At 40.2% G+C, this 14,807-nt stretch overlaps 1 long non-coding RNA gene across 1 annotated transcript in view; it reads right to left on the reverse strand.

The window, feature by feature from the left end:
• The window catches only part of LOC110362292 (uncharacterized), a 122,443-nt gene that overhangs the window by 36,204 nt on the left and 71,432 nt on the right, over positions 1-14,807 (reverse strand). Inside the window, exon 5 of the long non-coding RNA XR_002419526.2 lies at positions 2,860-3,005. This is a non-coding gene — a long non-coding RNA (uncharacterized LOC110362292). The remainder of the gene's footprint in view (positions 1-2,859; positions 3,006-14,807) is intronic.

Raw genomic sequence — 14,807 nt, forward strand, 5'->3', positions numbered from 1 at the left:
ATACACAATTAATTCAACTGCTGTAATGAAATTAAATACATTTGTATAATTCGCATGTTGGCAGAAAACAATAGCATTAATATTGCCTATCATTTGGCAAACTGATAATAAAGCCCAAATCTAGTTAAGAAAACTCAATAAAATCTTTAGATGGTAACACTGAACTATGTAAGCAAGATGTTACTTGAGTGGACCAGAGTGAATTGAGTGGAGCAGGGTACGAACAGACGCCCGACAACGTGTACGTGGGATTATCTTACAATTCCCCAAAGAGAACATGTAAGAAAATCCATGAGGTTTGCTTACTTCTTTTGCAGTGAAATTCACAGCAACCTCCATTTCACTACCTTTTTATTAGGATTTTGAAAGGAATTTGCCTTAGCTTTGCATGTTAGGCCAGAAGAATCTGTGCTTAGAGCGAGATTTGCAGGTCTAGAGGAAAAGAGACTAAGTCAGGATTTATCTATGCAAGCCCGGGTGGCTCTGGGAGCTGAAGGGCACTCTGAGTAGGTCAGCCAGTATGCAAAGATTCTCTGGAAAATCTTTGCGCTGTACTGCTGCACCGAATCAGAACTGTGTGATGGGACCCTAGGCCTGTCCTTCCCGTTCTCTGCTCTGCTCTCAACATATCCTCACTCTGTTCTTGTGCGGTATGTGTCATGCCTCTACCAGCCAAACCACAGTCTGGCCTTTCAGGTCTTCTTTGTACATCTGGAATTCTTACAAATCAGAGTAGAGGCACTGAAAAATTCCAGTCATTTTCATGATTGATTTTAGGTATTTCACTATGCATATCCTCTTCATATACAGAATTAAGATACAGGCACTTTGATCACAGGATCACGTGGCCTAGAAATGCAAAAATATGATTTCAGGAAAGAAAAGGTCATCATCTAGAAATCCAGCTTGGGATGTTCGCCAACCATGTCTTATCCCAGCATTCTCCAGGCTCATCTATTCTTCATCTTCCATGCCTATAAATCTACCTATGATTTCTCTTGTAAACATTTAAGAGCAGACATTTCAGAAGCTTCATATTTTCTTTAACAACCAGTTTATATCATCTTTGTGAAGAGTACTACATAACGATGCAACATCATACATTAATATTTAAAAACTGAACAACACCTCAACAAGGATAATTTTTTCTCAGTTTGCTAGCTGTCTTAAATTCATTTGTGAAATGAATTAGAACAAGGAAACCACAGAGATAAAGCTTCCTTGCATTTTTATGAATACACAGCAAATTCATTTTTAGAAGACATATTTGCATAAATGTCACTTTTTTTTCCCTTCTGAAAGAGCACCTGTTTTCACAAATTATAAATTTGAAGTTCATTAGATGATTAGATGTTCTAGAAGTATGATTTATAGGCTAGATCTCCCAATCAAGAAAGAAAAACACTATATGAAATACATTATTGAACAAAATTCAGCAGAATTGTAAAACACAGAAATTTAATCTTCCATAATTGCTACTTCAAGCAAACACCACTCTCAAAGGCAGCATTACAGAAGCACACCACAAGAAGCAGTGAACAAAGGTGAAATGCAACAAATAGCATAACATGCAAACTGAGAACTAAAAGAGATTTGGAGTCCAAATCCTGCATCAGGCTATGGCAAATCCTATATCAGCCTCTGTTAGCATGTTGCTGGAACTGCCTTACCTTGGATTCCCATCTGGAGCCATAGGGATTGTGCTCAGTAAGGAGCAATACTACCATTCTAGAATTCTAGGAGATCTCATGGCCAGCCAAGCTGAACCGATACCTTGAATCATAGTGCAGGATGTGCTTTTGCATTCCCTCTGCTGGGCTGGCAGAAACTTGTAACCTTTTATTATGTGGTCACATCTTTGTTTGCTTGTTCCCTGTCCAGAAGAAGAGGCATGCTTGTGCCTTGCATTCTGCTACCTGGTCATTCCACTGTATGCAGTTTTCTTGTTCTCTGGTCACAGCTCCCCTGTTTCAGGACCTTTCCCAGGAAGGGTCTGATACTGTTTTGCAGAGGTGCTGAGAATGTTTATGGTGATGGACATTTATTTTCAGAATGGAGACCTTCCAGAAATTTCTCGTCACCTTGTCACCCCTAACCCATTCGCCTCGACTATTTGTATTATTTTCCTCTGATTATTTTGAACACCAGTTTTTCTTTTCATTTCCCATAGGTTCCAACAGGATCACTAAAGCACAATTTACAGTTTCTGCAAACCCAAGGCAGTTTCTTCCACTCTCACTTTGCTGCTTTGGGATTTGCAACTTATTGCCTCCTTTCTTATTTTCTTACAAGAAGCAATGTGTCCCTTAGATGACAGCCTACATAAAACATTTTGTTATAGACCTGGGGTCAGCATACGGCTCTTTAGAAGGCATTAACATTTGGCTTGGCAACTGAAATATAACGTAGGCTCAATTTTTAAAAAAAGGGGGAAAAAAAGCATTAGTCCTTATTTTGCAAAGAAAATCAGTTCAAATCAACAAAGCAGAGTCTTGGAAGTTCAGACAGCTTTGTGTCAAACCAACAAAGGAAATCTCATCTAACTTCTTTTACTTTAGAAGAACTGAGAAAAGATCCTGCATAAAAGTTGACAAAATCTGTATAGATTGGAGAGTATCCAAGTCTGGTATATATACTTTTATACTGTTGGTTGTTCTTATCTATACAAGAGTATATTCCAGAAGCCAGCTGTGGTCCTTGCTGCTGTACAAACCCATGCAAAAGTCCCTGTCCCTTTGAAGCTAGCTGGATAAAACAAATAAATTACAAAAAGAGATACCAAACGTCAGAGTGATGAAGAGGCTGAGACAATATCATGCAGTATGACAATGACAGAATCAAGAATAAAACTGAGATTACCTGAATCCCACTTGGGTCAGCGCTCTGTTTGGTGGACAATCCTATCGTCAGATGTCGTCCAGCCCCACTGGATTTCCCACTACTCCATACACAGCTGTAATATCCAGGGAGACTGCAACTTCCATCTTCACTCCTTCATGATGTAACTGAAAACAAACAGGTACCCCATCTTAACATCATTTTTATTAATACTTACACTTCAATAGGTCGGATAGTAAGTGCAGAATAACAGCAATAAGATGTGACAGATATTGAGACCAAGACGAAAGACTGTTCTATATGTCATCTGCATTACTGTTATGCATAAGGATGCAAATAGTTGCTGACAGTAGGTAACACATGGGTGATATTTAAGAAAATCATGTCAAGGTGAATTTGATTAAGTAAGAATGACATTACCAGATTTATGGATTCCATTGTCACACCATTACTTTCCTGGCAGTGGAAATAATATTATTTATGTCTGTTGAATGCAACTTTCTACATTTACCACATCCTGACTGTTGTATTGAATGGGCACCATTATAATATTATTTATGTGACACTAGTGTCTAGAAGGTCCAGTTAGGTCTTCTCTGTGATGTGCACAGGAAAATACTTCTGGCAAGAAGTATTTGTTGCTGAAATACTCAAGTGAGACAAAGGGAGGTTAAAGCAAATGGATTTTCATGTTCTGTAGTCAAAGACACACTGACAACTTCATGCAAGATTTGTTCATCTGCTCAAATAGCTCTGGAAGATTTTTTCATCATGACTGACATGCAAGCTTCAATCTGTAAATGGTTTTGCTTTCTCTATTTTCCTACCCTTTGTATCAGCACTGCACTGATTTATCTCTCTTGCAGCCTCATGATGTTTTCCCCTGCACAGTGCAGCACAGCCAGGCACTGATGCACTAATGCATGCCCCAGCTTGGCAAAACCACAACTCGGCATGTTTTCTTATAACCAAATAAACTTTCTTCCAGATTCTATTCCACTATACATTTTTTAATAGGACCAAGCTATGTCGTAATGTATTTTATGTTTAAAATTAGAACTATGGGAAATAAGTCATTAGTATTGAACAGGATTATTGACCACAGCTATTGAAAATTCCATTTGAAAGGGACTCTGGAGGTCTCTAATCCAGCCTCCCTCTCAAAGCAGGGCCAACGAGGTCACATTGCTCAGGTCATTGTACAGTCAAGTTCTGAATATTTCCAAGAATAAATACTCCTTTCTGAACCCCTGCTCTGACAGTTTGAACTCATGATAGAGATCATGGGTTTGACCCATATCTGGCCACCATCATGATGATAAAATTTTATCTTGTATAAATGAGTATGCTGTACTGCAGCTTGTGTCCACTGCTTGTGAATCAATGGCAGGAGAAAAGAAACCTGAAATGGCAGCTTTATTTGATAAGGAGCCTATATCACATAACAGAACCTGCAAAACACAGGCAAGTAGGGCTAAAGAATATTGTGAAGCGATAAAACAGATTTCAAAGTTCTAGCAAAAAAAGGGCCTGGAATTGAATAATAGGAAAGTAAAGGGGACTGAGTGATTCACTTTGCTCTGACAACATTCAGATAGTTAAAACCAAGAAACTGTCATTTGCCGAAAAATTCTTACAGCCAGATTTCTTTCATGCAACAATATGAAAATATGAATAAAAATCTGGTTTACGCCTTTCTATATGGCATGGGGTGAACTAGTCATTTGTGTAGATGGCACAGCCCATCAGTAAGTTCATTTCAGGATGTTAAAATAATTCTTGACATCTTGAGCTGCCGCACACCCTCAAATGAAGGATAGTGCCCTGACTTGGGTGGCAGTTGACAGTAGAGAGTAGGCCACAACTTACAGATGTTCTCTCCTTCCAGACCACGTTCTGAAGAGTGACACACCAAAGAGGAGTGACTGTGGTTTAGCACACTCCAGCAGTTCCCTCTGCTCGCTTTCAAAATGTGCAGTAGGACTCAGATTATAATAATCAACAAGAACTTCCAGAAAAAAATTACAGATGCCTTATGTTCCCGTGACATCCTGTGAGTGACATGCATGGAGCAAAGAGGAACAGCAAATCTATCCCATCACATTCATTGTAAACCTTTGACCTTTTAAAAATAATAGGTTTGGCAGCAAAGGCTGGCCACTGCTGGTGCACCACCTATCAATGGGTTCTTAATAGAAATTACTAAAACGGCAGCTGAGCCCGTTCCTGCTACCACAGAGAACTACGTAACACACCAGCAACACAGAGCTGCCGTAAAAAACAGTGTATTGGGTGATACATATCGTAAATAAGAGGTTTAGTGGCAGCTGTCAGATTACCTCTGTTGTAAAATCGCTCTTTTAAATTTAGGGTAATTAAAAGCCATCTAAATTACTGTTTCCACTTCTAATGTAACAGAAATTTTTAAACAATGTATCAATATGGAGCAACAAAGAAACTGGCTGTTTTCTAAACTGTGAAGAAGAGATTTTATTCTATGATACATACGTGTTTCCCAGCATGATTTTTCTTTTAATGATGCCTCATAGCAAAATAGTCCACTCTGCTTACTGATCATGTTAAGCTGTTGCCATGGAAATATGAAGACCCTACTATACTCAGATGTTAACTCTTAAAGCACAGCGTTACACTTCTTTAATATAAATTCTTGTTTAAAACGAGAGCTCTTGGCAAAGCAGAATTCAGTTACTTTTTCAGCCGTTCAGCACAATAGCTTCATAAGGAAGACCATGATCTGGGCTTGTTTCAGGGGTGTTGCAAAGACCATAGCAGCTACATGAAAATATCACACACATACATCTTCTCCTTATGAATAGAGAACTACGGGAAAATCAACAGACAGCTCCACACACCATGTCAGTAATACTTAATTAGTCAAGTTCATTAAGAAAGAGGGGAAATGGAGAGATCACCAAATACTGCTACAGCTTTGTCTAGCACCTAATTCCTAGGGAAAAAAAACCAAACCAAACCAAAAACAAAACCCACAACATTTTCTCCTTTCCCCTCCCCTTTTATGGTTTACTTTTAGAAACAAAGATCAAAGACCCTAGGAAACAAGCACTGCTTACCTCTCTCTCTCTATATATATATATATATGTATATGTATGTATTTTTAAAGAGGATTATGGCCATCAAGGTGTTGAAACAAGAGCAGTGAATTCAAGAAAATGGTACAGATCAGCTGTAAATGGCTGCCTTCGAGTTTGGGAAGTGAAAGACAACCAGGCTGTGATTTTAGCCACATCATCTTCTGCCATGTTGCTGGCTGTAGAGACTGGGATTCTGGCCCAGCTGGCTGCTCCAGCCAAGACGGATACTTGGCCTTTAGTTAGCATGGCAAGGGAATCTGTATGGTAGCTAAAGAAATGCCACAATTCAGACAATGTTTCTATTTAAATGACCAAGACACATAGTCATTTCATCTTTTTCTGTAACTCCTGTTTATATCCAGAAGAGTATTTCAGAAGAAATAATTCTCATGCATACAAATGCAACTAAAATGAGTTGCGAGGAAATCCATTCCATATGTCCAGTTACAGTCAGCTAGAGAATCATCTGATTCTTCAATATAGCCTTATAAAGGTAGAGCAAATTTAATCAGTTCTTGGTAAGACACCCTGATCTATACAGGTAATATTACTATTATGAACGATGCTTCAGCAGGGAAAAGCTTGATTTTGAAGCATTGACAGTGTAAGAAAAATGGCCTTGTATTCCTGATACCTTTAATCATTGTTAACGCTTTTGTTTGCCTGTGGTTCTTTCTTGCCTTACAAAAGGTAAACACATGCTCATATTATTTTGTTTAAACTTGTACTAACCAAATATCCAGATAATTCTGAAAACATGCATCAGCTTTGTGATTTATAAATGAATTACATACTTACTGTATGTAGCAGGAATAAATCAACATGGTAGGTCTCCTGATGCTCAGATAATTTGTTTTACAATCTTCATCTTCCTAAAGCTAAAGAAGTTGATTTAGGTGGCTCTAAAAGCTTAAATGAAATACAGCCTAGGTGAGTAGTTTCTAATGACATACATCAGCTCTTTTTACATGGTAAGAAGACTAAATCTTATGTCTACACTTTTTTTCCCCCTATGATAAATGCATTGCATTTTTTTTCTGCAGCGGCAGAACACAGGCTAGACCTCCTTCTTCCTGTAAAGAAGCTCAAGTACTTGTGACTTGGTGTTGGCTATCTTTAAAACCCAGCACTACACAGGGAGGCTGACAACCGCGCTGTGCCTTCACTATGATGGATGTCATCAATAGTCTAAACCCAGCACTGGGGGCCAGGAATCCTCCTGTGGACTGTAAACCTGGATTTGTCACTAATTCTCTTTGAGGCCAGAGGCAAGTTATGTGTATGTTTTTTCAGCCCCTCGAGTAAGATAAGGGTTGATTACCTTGCACAAGTACGTGGATGTTTTGATGAGTAAATAATTGTCTCAATAAATGTCAAGTAACCTTATAGCATATCCCTACTTAGTGTATATCAATTGAAGGTGACAAGCTTTAAAGTCACTCCCTAAAGAGAAGCCTAAGCATGTCAATGATTGTTGGCCCCATGCAAGCACAGTTTAAAACCTGGTGACTGCTTTTTTAATTATTATTTTAATTTTATTCAGGTATTTCTATTACCTGGTTCATTCTTTTACTATTACCATCTTTCAGACATATCTTTTTTCCCCTCTCCAAGGCAGAAGAATGCTACTGCTTTGAGTACAGGTGAGTGACAGAAACTCAGAAAGGCTGAATTACCAACGCAAAGTCATTATGAAGTCTGCCAAATCAGGGGCAGGTCCTCGGATACTTCAAAAATTAGCCCAAGTTATCAACCAGCTGTTAGATGTTATTCCTGTGCTGTCATCTCCTGAAACCACCACATAAGTATTTGATAAATATAGTAAGGCTACCATAGGAAGTATGAGACTGAAGTTTTAATAGCCATGTTTACATTGAAGCTAAGTATCAGAGCAATATTAAGAACTGAAAATCAGTTATAATAAGTTGCTTTGCAACATTGCCAAGACTCAGAATCACAAAATCACAGAATGTTAGGGATTGGAAGGGATCTTGAAAGATCATCCAGCTGATCCGGGCTCCAGGTAGATTGCACACTTCTCTACGATGCAGATTGTGCCATCCGTTCCTCTCAGAAGGGAATTGCCTACTACAATTACCCTTCTTTTTTTCTTATTTGAGGCGTGAGGTCAACTGCCTCTTTCTATGTGACCTCGTAGGTGGGCCTTGCACCACATCCTCACCTACCTCCTCTTCAAGATCCAGGGCCTCAAACCTATGACGGAGGGGCACCTGGGGAAGCAAAGCAGGTAGGGAGGGAGGTTGCCCATGGCCCTGAACTGGAACTAACTTCCAACCCTTGTAATCTTTTCTGTCCCCTACCTCTACCCGACAATGACAGGGCAGGGACTGTCTCAGGTCTTCTCCCTCTGCCCAACAGGGCAAGGGGTTCATCACCTTTTGGGGGGTATCCCCCTGGAGCCTTTCTGAGCGGCACACCAGGGAGTGACTCCACCAGTCCATTTCCTTTTCACCCTCCCTGATGGTCCTCAGTGTCTCAATCTCCTCCTTAAGCTTTGCAGCCATGCTGAGCAGACCTTGCACCTGCTCACCCCTCACACAGGTAGGATGCTGGCCATCCTCACCCGGCAGCAGCAGGCTCTGGCACTCCCTGCAGCTGGAAACCTGAGCAGCCACGGTTCAGGGCAGACAGTCTGTCTGAGTGGCTACAGTTTCTTCAGACAAGCTCTCTTTCTGGTCAACACCATGGCCAGCAACAGCATGAGACAGTGGCAACAGGTGAGAGAGTCTAACTAGCAACAGGTGACAACCTCTACACCCCAGTGCACGAGTTACACACCCGCTGCTGCAGCACGGCGTGGGTGCTACTCACCCGCGGCACAAGCCGATGGCCCTTCCAGCACCTGGTGGCAGCGACGTGTCGCTGTCCTCCCGGAGGCTTTTTCAAGGCGAGGGGCGGGGGTGCGATCTGTACCTCGAAGGTTCCCCTGAGTCGGGACCCACCGAGCCGCCTCCGATCAGCTGATCTCACGAACTGTAAGCCAAATCGACTCACAGATTTGGATTCTTGAAAGTGCCTGTGACAAAGTCTGATTTCTACACTGTGAGCTTTTATGATCACTTAAAAATAAATCCAAATCATCTGAAAGACAACTAAACAGGAACTTAAATTTCTCTGAAAATCCCATCCCACGTGATTAGATTTCATTTCAGCATTCAGCGCAGGGATGCCCAGCCCAGCTCTGTGGTGAACGCTTGGGGTTACTACGTGATGCAGCAGAGCTCTCCCCCTTCCCTCTTGTTGGGAGAAGTGCCCAAAGTCAGGACAGACCTGGGCAAAGCCACACACGCCATCAGCTGCAGCTTTTCGGAAACTTGGGAGCCCCCCAGCAGATGCAGCTGCTGATCACAGGGCAGCTCCACCCGCCACACGCAGCCCCAGGAGCGGGAGGTTGGGCACAGCTCTCTGCCTGGGCTGCGAACGGGCCAGGAGTGGCCACAGACACCAACTAAGCAATGAGAAGAAGGGGTGATGACATTGAGGCTGCTCCTTGATGAAATCTGCATTAATTTTATTCCAAAGGTTCTAGTAAAAGCAGAAGTTAATTGCTTAACAAAGAGCCAACTTTTAGGACCTAATACATAACTGAGAACCATGTTCAGCTGCTGTGTGTAAAATGTGTTTAAAACAACAGGATCTCAAATTATAAACATATTATTTGATTTTTGTTTGGGAGAAGTAATGCAAAAACAAGAATTTATCGGACTCCTCTATAATCTTACAAGAAGGGTTATTTATGGAGGAGGATCCCCTTACCCTTTAGTAGAAGTCATTGAAAATTCAGTTTATATGAACGAGATAACATGTATCTTTTAAAATACATTTAATTAACAAAAAAATAACCTGTTCCAAAATCTCATTTTGAAAATAAACCCTGCAGCAACTCTAGCATACAAATCAATTACTACATATATTCCTAAGAGTTAGTCTAGATGCCAAGTGAAAATCAATGTGGTTATTTGACTTTATTATAGGACAACACCAGCTTTATGAAAATGCATAATCAAATGTGTTCAACTGAAATTTTGACACTACTTATACTTTCAGACTCAAAATAGACCAAACCAATATATGTGAATAGGATCGCATTATCAAAGATTTACACCAAACTCAATGCAAATGAGTGAAATTAAAGATACACGGTGTCACATAATCCTAGAATAATGTAGGTTGGAAGAGACCTCAGACAGGGTAAAATGAAAGCTCAGTGCATCATTTTCTCCCTGCATGACTGAAACATGAATAAAATCCATATAGGAAAGTGTGAGAATTTACCAGAATGGACAGTACACTTCCAGATTGTACCTCCTCACGTACAGCTATCACACAACTACAGTGTTCATTTTGACTCAAGTGTGGAAAGGCCCTTTGGGTCAGTTTTTTCAGAACCAAATAATACACTTATCGTGATATACGGCCAAGACTTTGCACAATCTTGGAGTCTAGATGTGTCTTTGAGAAAAAAACACATTTTCACGTGCATTTTCAGTACAAACACTGAAGCTGGAGGCCTGGGGAGATATTTACAATATTTTATTTTAGGGAGAAGTGGCAGAATATACTTCCAAGGAATATTAAAACTGAGGATTTTGTGGAAAGGATAAAATTAAGCACACTAGTAGTAAGATAATATGGACTTAGAAGGGTGCGTATATCTGCAGGATTTTCCAACAAAGAAAAATAAATTCAGAATGTAATGCAAGTGAGTGATGCAGACATGCCTTTATCCTCACCTGCACTTATCAGCTGCCAACATTTCAAATTGCATTGCTCTTACTGGAGTGAAACTTCCCCTGTTCTTATACTGGCTGAAGCTTATCTACAACACTGAGACACAATGGGTCTACTTTAAAGATGCAGATCCTCCTTTAACTTTTCTTAATTCTGTTGGATTTAAGTCAAACCCTTAGGGTATCTTGAACTCCTGGGGTGAGCACCTGTTTTTAACAGGCTCATCAAGCATGAAACGCACCCCTTTAGCATCAGCAGCCTGACACAGGAACTGTGCAGAAGACTGATACTATTGCAGTGCGTTTAAGCAAAAAAAGGCCGAATTTCCAAATGGCTTTTCGGGAGAAATGACCGTGGCAGCTAGTTTCTGAATGTAGGGTGAGTATGCTCTGCACATTAACAGAACTTAGTGCAATCTTTAGGCTACCAACACCTCAGTCAAAAGTGAAGGGGAAATTAGCTCGAGAAGGTCTTCAGCAGGAGATCCACTCCAAAGCCCTCTCCCATTAACCATCCTTCTAGGTCACAAGAGCAAGGAGGAGGTTAAGAACCAGCCCCCTGTTGCCTGAACTGTACTTTACCGGGATTCAGCTTTTAGAGTCTTTCATGCTGTGATTATTGAGAGCAGTCTGAGATGGCAATGTCTCTACTTAAAAAACTAGCCAGTTTTTCTGATGTCCAGGCTACATCCTGCAGGCAGGTCCACAGGGGACATGAACTGCAGAAGCACTCATCCTATCGCAGAGGTGAGTTCCAATCTGGATAACCCCAGGAAAGGAATCAAATACTCTCTGTCATTTGTACTTTGAAGTAGAGAAAGCAGTTTGAATATGTAGCTTGGGCTCCGGATTTCTCATTCAGTTTACACAGGCCATTCAAAGTGCAGCAGGGCTTAGTTCACTCAGCCTTGCCTCACCTCCTTGGCATCTGGAAATGCAAACACAGGGATGCCCCTCTTTGGCACTGACCTTGGTGCTGTCAGCTCAAGTGGCCCTGGAAGTAAATTTCCAAGAGCTAATATCATATTACAGCAACTAATACCTATGCTGTGCAGTTGCTTCACAGAGAAGTAAAAGCTGTGCTGTTTTCAAAGCACTTTGATACACTGGATTGAAGACCTTTCAGCATTACAAATCAGAATTATTTAAAGGTATGCAATACTATTTATTTTACTGGCTGCTGTTTTAATTCAGGCATACAGCCTCTTCTCTGTTTGCTCTCTACAGCATGCCAGCTAGACCTGCATTCCACTGGAACTGAATGCAGCAGTTCAGCATAGGAAAACAGCAAAACTGTCTCAAACAACAGAAGTATAAGTAATTGCCTATTGTGCACGGCAAACCAATAATGGGTATAATGGCCCACCTTACTCCCTCCTTTTAACTTGGGCAAGAACTGTATCTGCAGAATGAACTGACATTTCTCATGTATTTGCCTTTTTACCCTGTTAATGCGATTGATGTAATGTATCCTCTTTCCCTCTGTTGCTGAAAAATATTGCAAGAATACATCAAGGCTGATGCACTCCCAGTCAATCAGAGCAGATTTCTGTATGTAACCTTCCTGACAATACCCTGTTTGCACTCTCTCTGCAAACTTGTAGTGTTGCAAATGTAGGCACAGGCAAATTAAAGTTTACTTATTCACTCAATCTTTTAGGATGAAACTCAGCTTAGTGCAGAGGATCTGCACAGGAAGGCCTGTGCCATTTCAGTACCACAAAAGTGAGGCTTTACATGTAAAAGTGGATTTGACCAGGCAAAACTACCCTGACCAGAGGCTTTCTGTACAATAGAAGCCACAATTATTTTGCCTGCATGTCTACAGGCTAAAGAGTATGCCACACATGGTGGGCTAGTGCACAAAATGGAACATCACTGACCGCAAGGTCTATGCCTGAAGTCTCCATTTAGTCTAATGGTCGAAAGCTCACACTGCCAGGCACTCAGGCTGCTGATATAAAATATCTGTCCCTGCATATTTTCCCTTCCTGCCTCCAAACATATTCTGCTTGCTTCTGCATTATTTTAAAGGTAACTTCCATAACCTCTTCTTCAATCCCAAACATCACTCAGACTTGATTTCACAACATTTATGGGATCATCCTGATTTCAAAAACAACAGTAGAAACCTCTGACATTTTGACAGAGACAGACATGTTTCTTCTTCTGAGGTTTCCACCAATTTGTAGCTGGTCTTTTGAAGACCTCCTCTCTCCTTACATCTGATTTTTAACAACTTACTCTGTTGCAGCTCTCAGCTTCAGGATGGTGCTGCAGAAGGCACTGATGGCCTGTTATCAGTCTGCTAAGAATAGGAACGTTTCCCAAGTGATGCTGCTGTCCAAAATGGCTAGCAGATATTATATCCGTGGATTGAGCGTTGTTTGTATGACTTCAGGCCTGATGGCTGTTTTATTTCATGAGTGCTAAACTATTATATTTCTGTGAAAGTCAGTGGAATTACACTGGCATCAAACTAGTGCAATGGAGTGGAGAATTGGGCCCTTAGAGTTAAATTCAATATGGAAGAACTAAGTGAAGCTTTGCAGGAGATGGAGAGTGACTATGACAACTCCTAACACTCTTGTAAGACTGTTTGAACATCAACATTTATTATTTCTCAGACTTTGTCATCTCCCCTCAGATACATTTGCCATATTATTCCCTAAAGCTATTGACCAAATGTTTCAGTATTAGATTCTACACAAACATTGTGGTAAGAATAGAGGAAGTCTCTGTGCGATCAGATAGATCAGCTGTTACAGCTTATTGGATGGAGCAAGCAGATGGTTCTAACATGATGCACAGAGGTTTAATCTCGGTATTTTATGAGTCTACACTCGTCCACACAAATGTGCTAAGTTTCACACTTCAGTAGCAAAGTACCTTTGTTATAACAGAGCTGACTGTGTATCAATAAAACATACAAGAAATGTTTTAATTAGAAATGATCAGCACTGACCTTCAGTAATCTCTATTTCTAACTATAGCTTCACGTAATGCAATGACTGCAGTATAAGGGCAATGGGAAAGGCAATAAAAATAATATTGTAGATTTCAAATTACATGTGCTGCAGGTAGTATCTCAGATCATTACAGTTGAAAAAATATTTTGAAATGAAATATATTTCATTATTGACCTTTTATTCTTTGAATCGGCTTTGTTTTGATTCTGTTTTGTGTTTCATATGTCATTGATCTTCTCATACAGTATCCATAGATTTTTGTTGTATTATGGAGTTTTCATGTGTGGTTGTATACAACAATAATGGTTTTGTGGCAAATGGTAACATTAAAGCAGAGAACTGAGAATTGGTTTAGTCCTATCGCCAGCAATTCTGCAATCATTCTTGGAGATCCATGAAATAGCAGGTATGGTTTGCCTGAGTACTTAACCCTAAGCAAGAGGTAACAGAAATACTTTCTGGTCTTTATCCTGTTTGACCACATCGGAGTGACTTTGAAGTTAACATCCTAAAAAGGATAGAATCTGTTCAGCATAGAAATACATGCATACATTATGAAGGACATGCAGTTTATTGGGTACCTTGTAGCTGGTTGGCCTGCCCTTACCTTTGAGAACTTGTGAAAATTGCTCAGGACTATATCTGAAAAACACCCACTAAATCTTCACTATCTTGGATGTTTGCATCATTCAACACACTGGCAGCCTGACTTATGTGCTCCTGACAATGAAGAGTTAAGGGTCTCAAGTTGAACATTGAGAAATAACAAACCTTAACCTGAGGCAGGCACTTGAAAATGTACCTGTTTGCCTCCTGGATTCATTAGACCTCTAAGTGATGGATATGAAAACTTCATCAAGGCTTCATACTGAAGCCTCCAGAACATGCCAGGAGATTTCAAGTTGTAAACAATAAACTTGTACAATGTAATTTTAGTGGCACTGCAGGGTGCCATGTATCCTTTCCAGCTAATATTACTCCTTGCCTTTAAAAATAAACAGAAAACAAATATGAAAGTGTTGAATAAACATTAAAACAAAGATTAATTTTAAGATTCTCTGACTTTCTGTCAAAACTGTATTCATCTGTATTCAAATACCATCTGATAAATAACTTAACTGGAAATTAACAACAAC

Source organism: Columba livia, chromosome 13 (assembly GCF_036013475.1).
Source record: "Columba livia isolate bColLiv1 breed racing homer chromosome 13, bColLiv1.pat.W.v2, whole genome shotgun sequence".
Classification (NCBI taxonomy): domain Eukaryota; kingdom Metazoa; phylum Chordata; class Aves; order Columbiformes; family Columbidae; genus Columba; species Columba livia.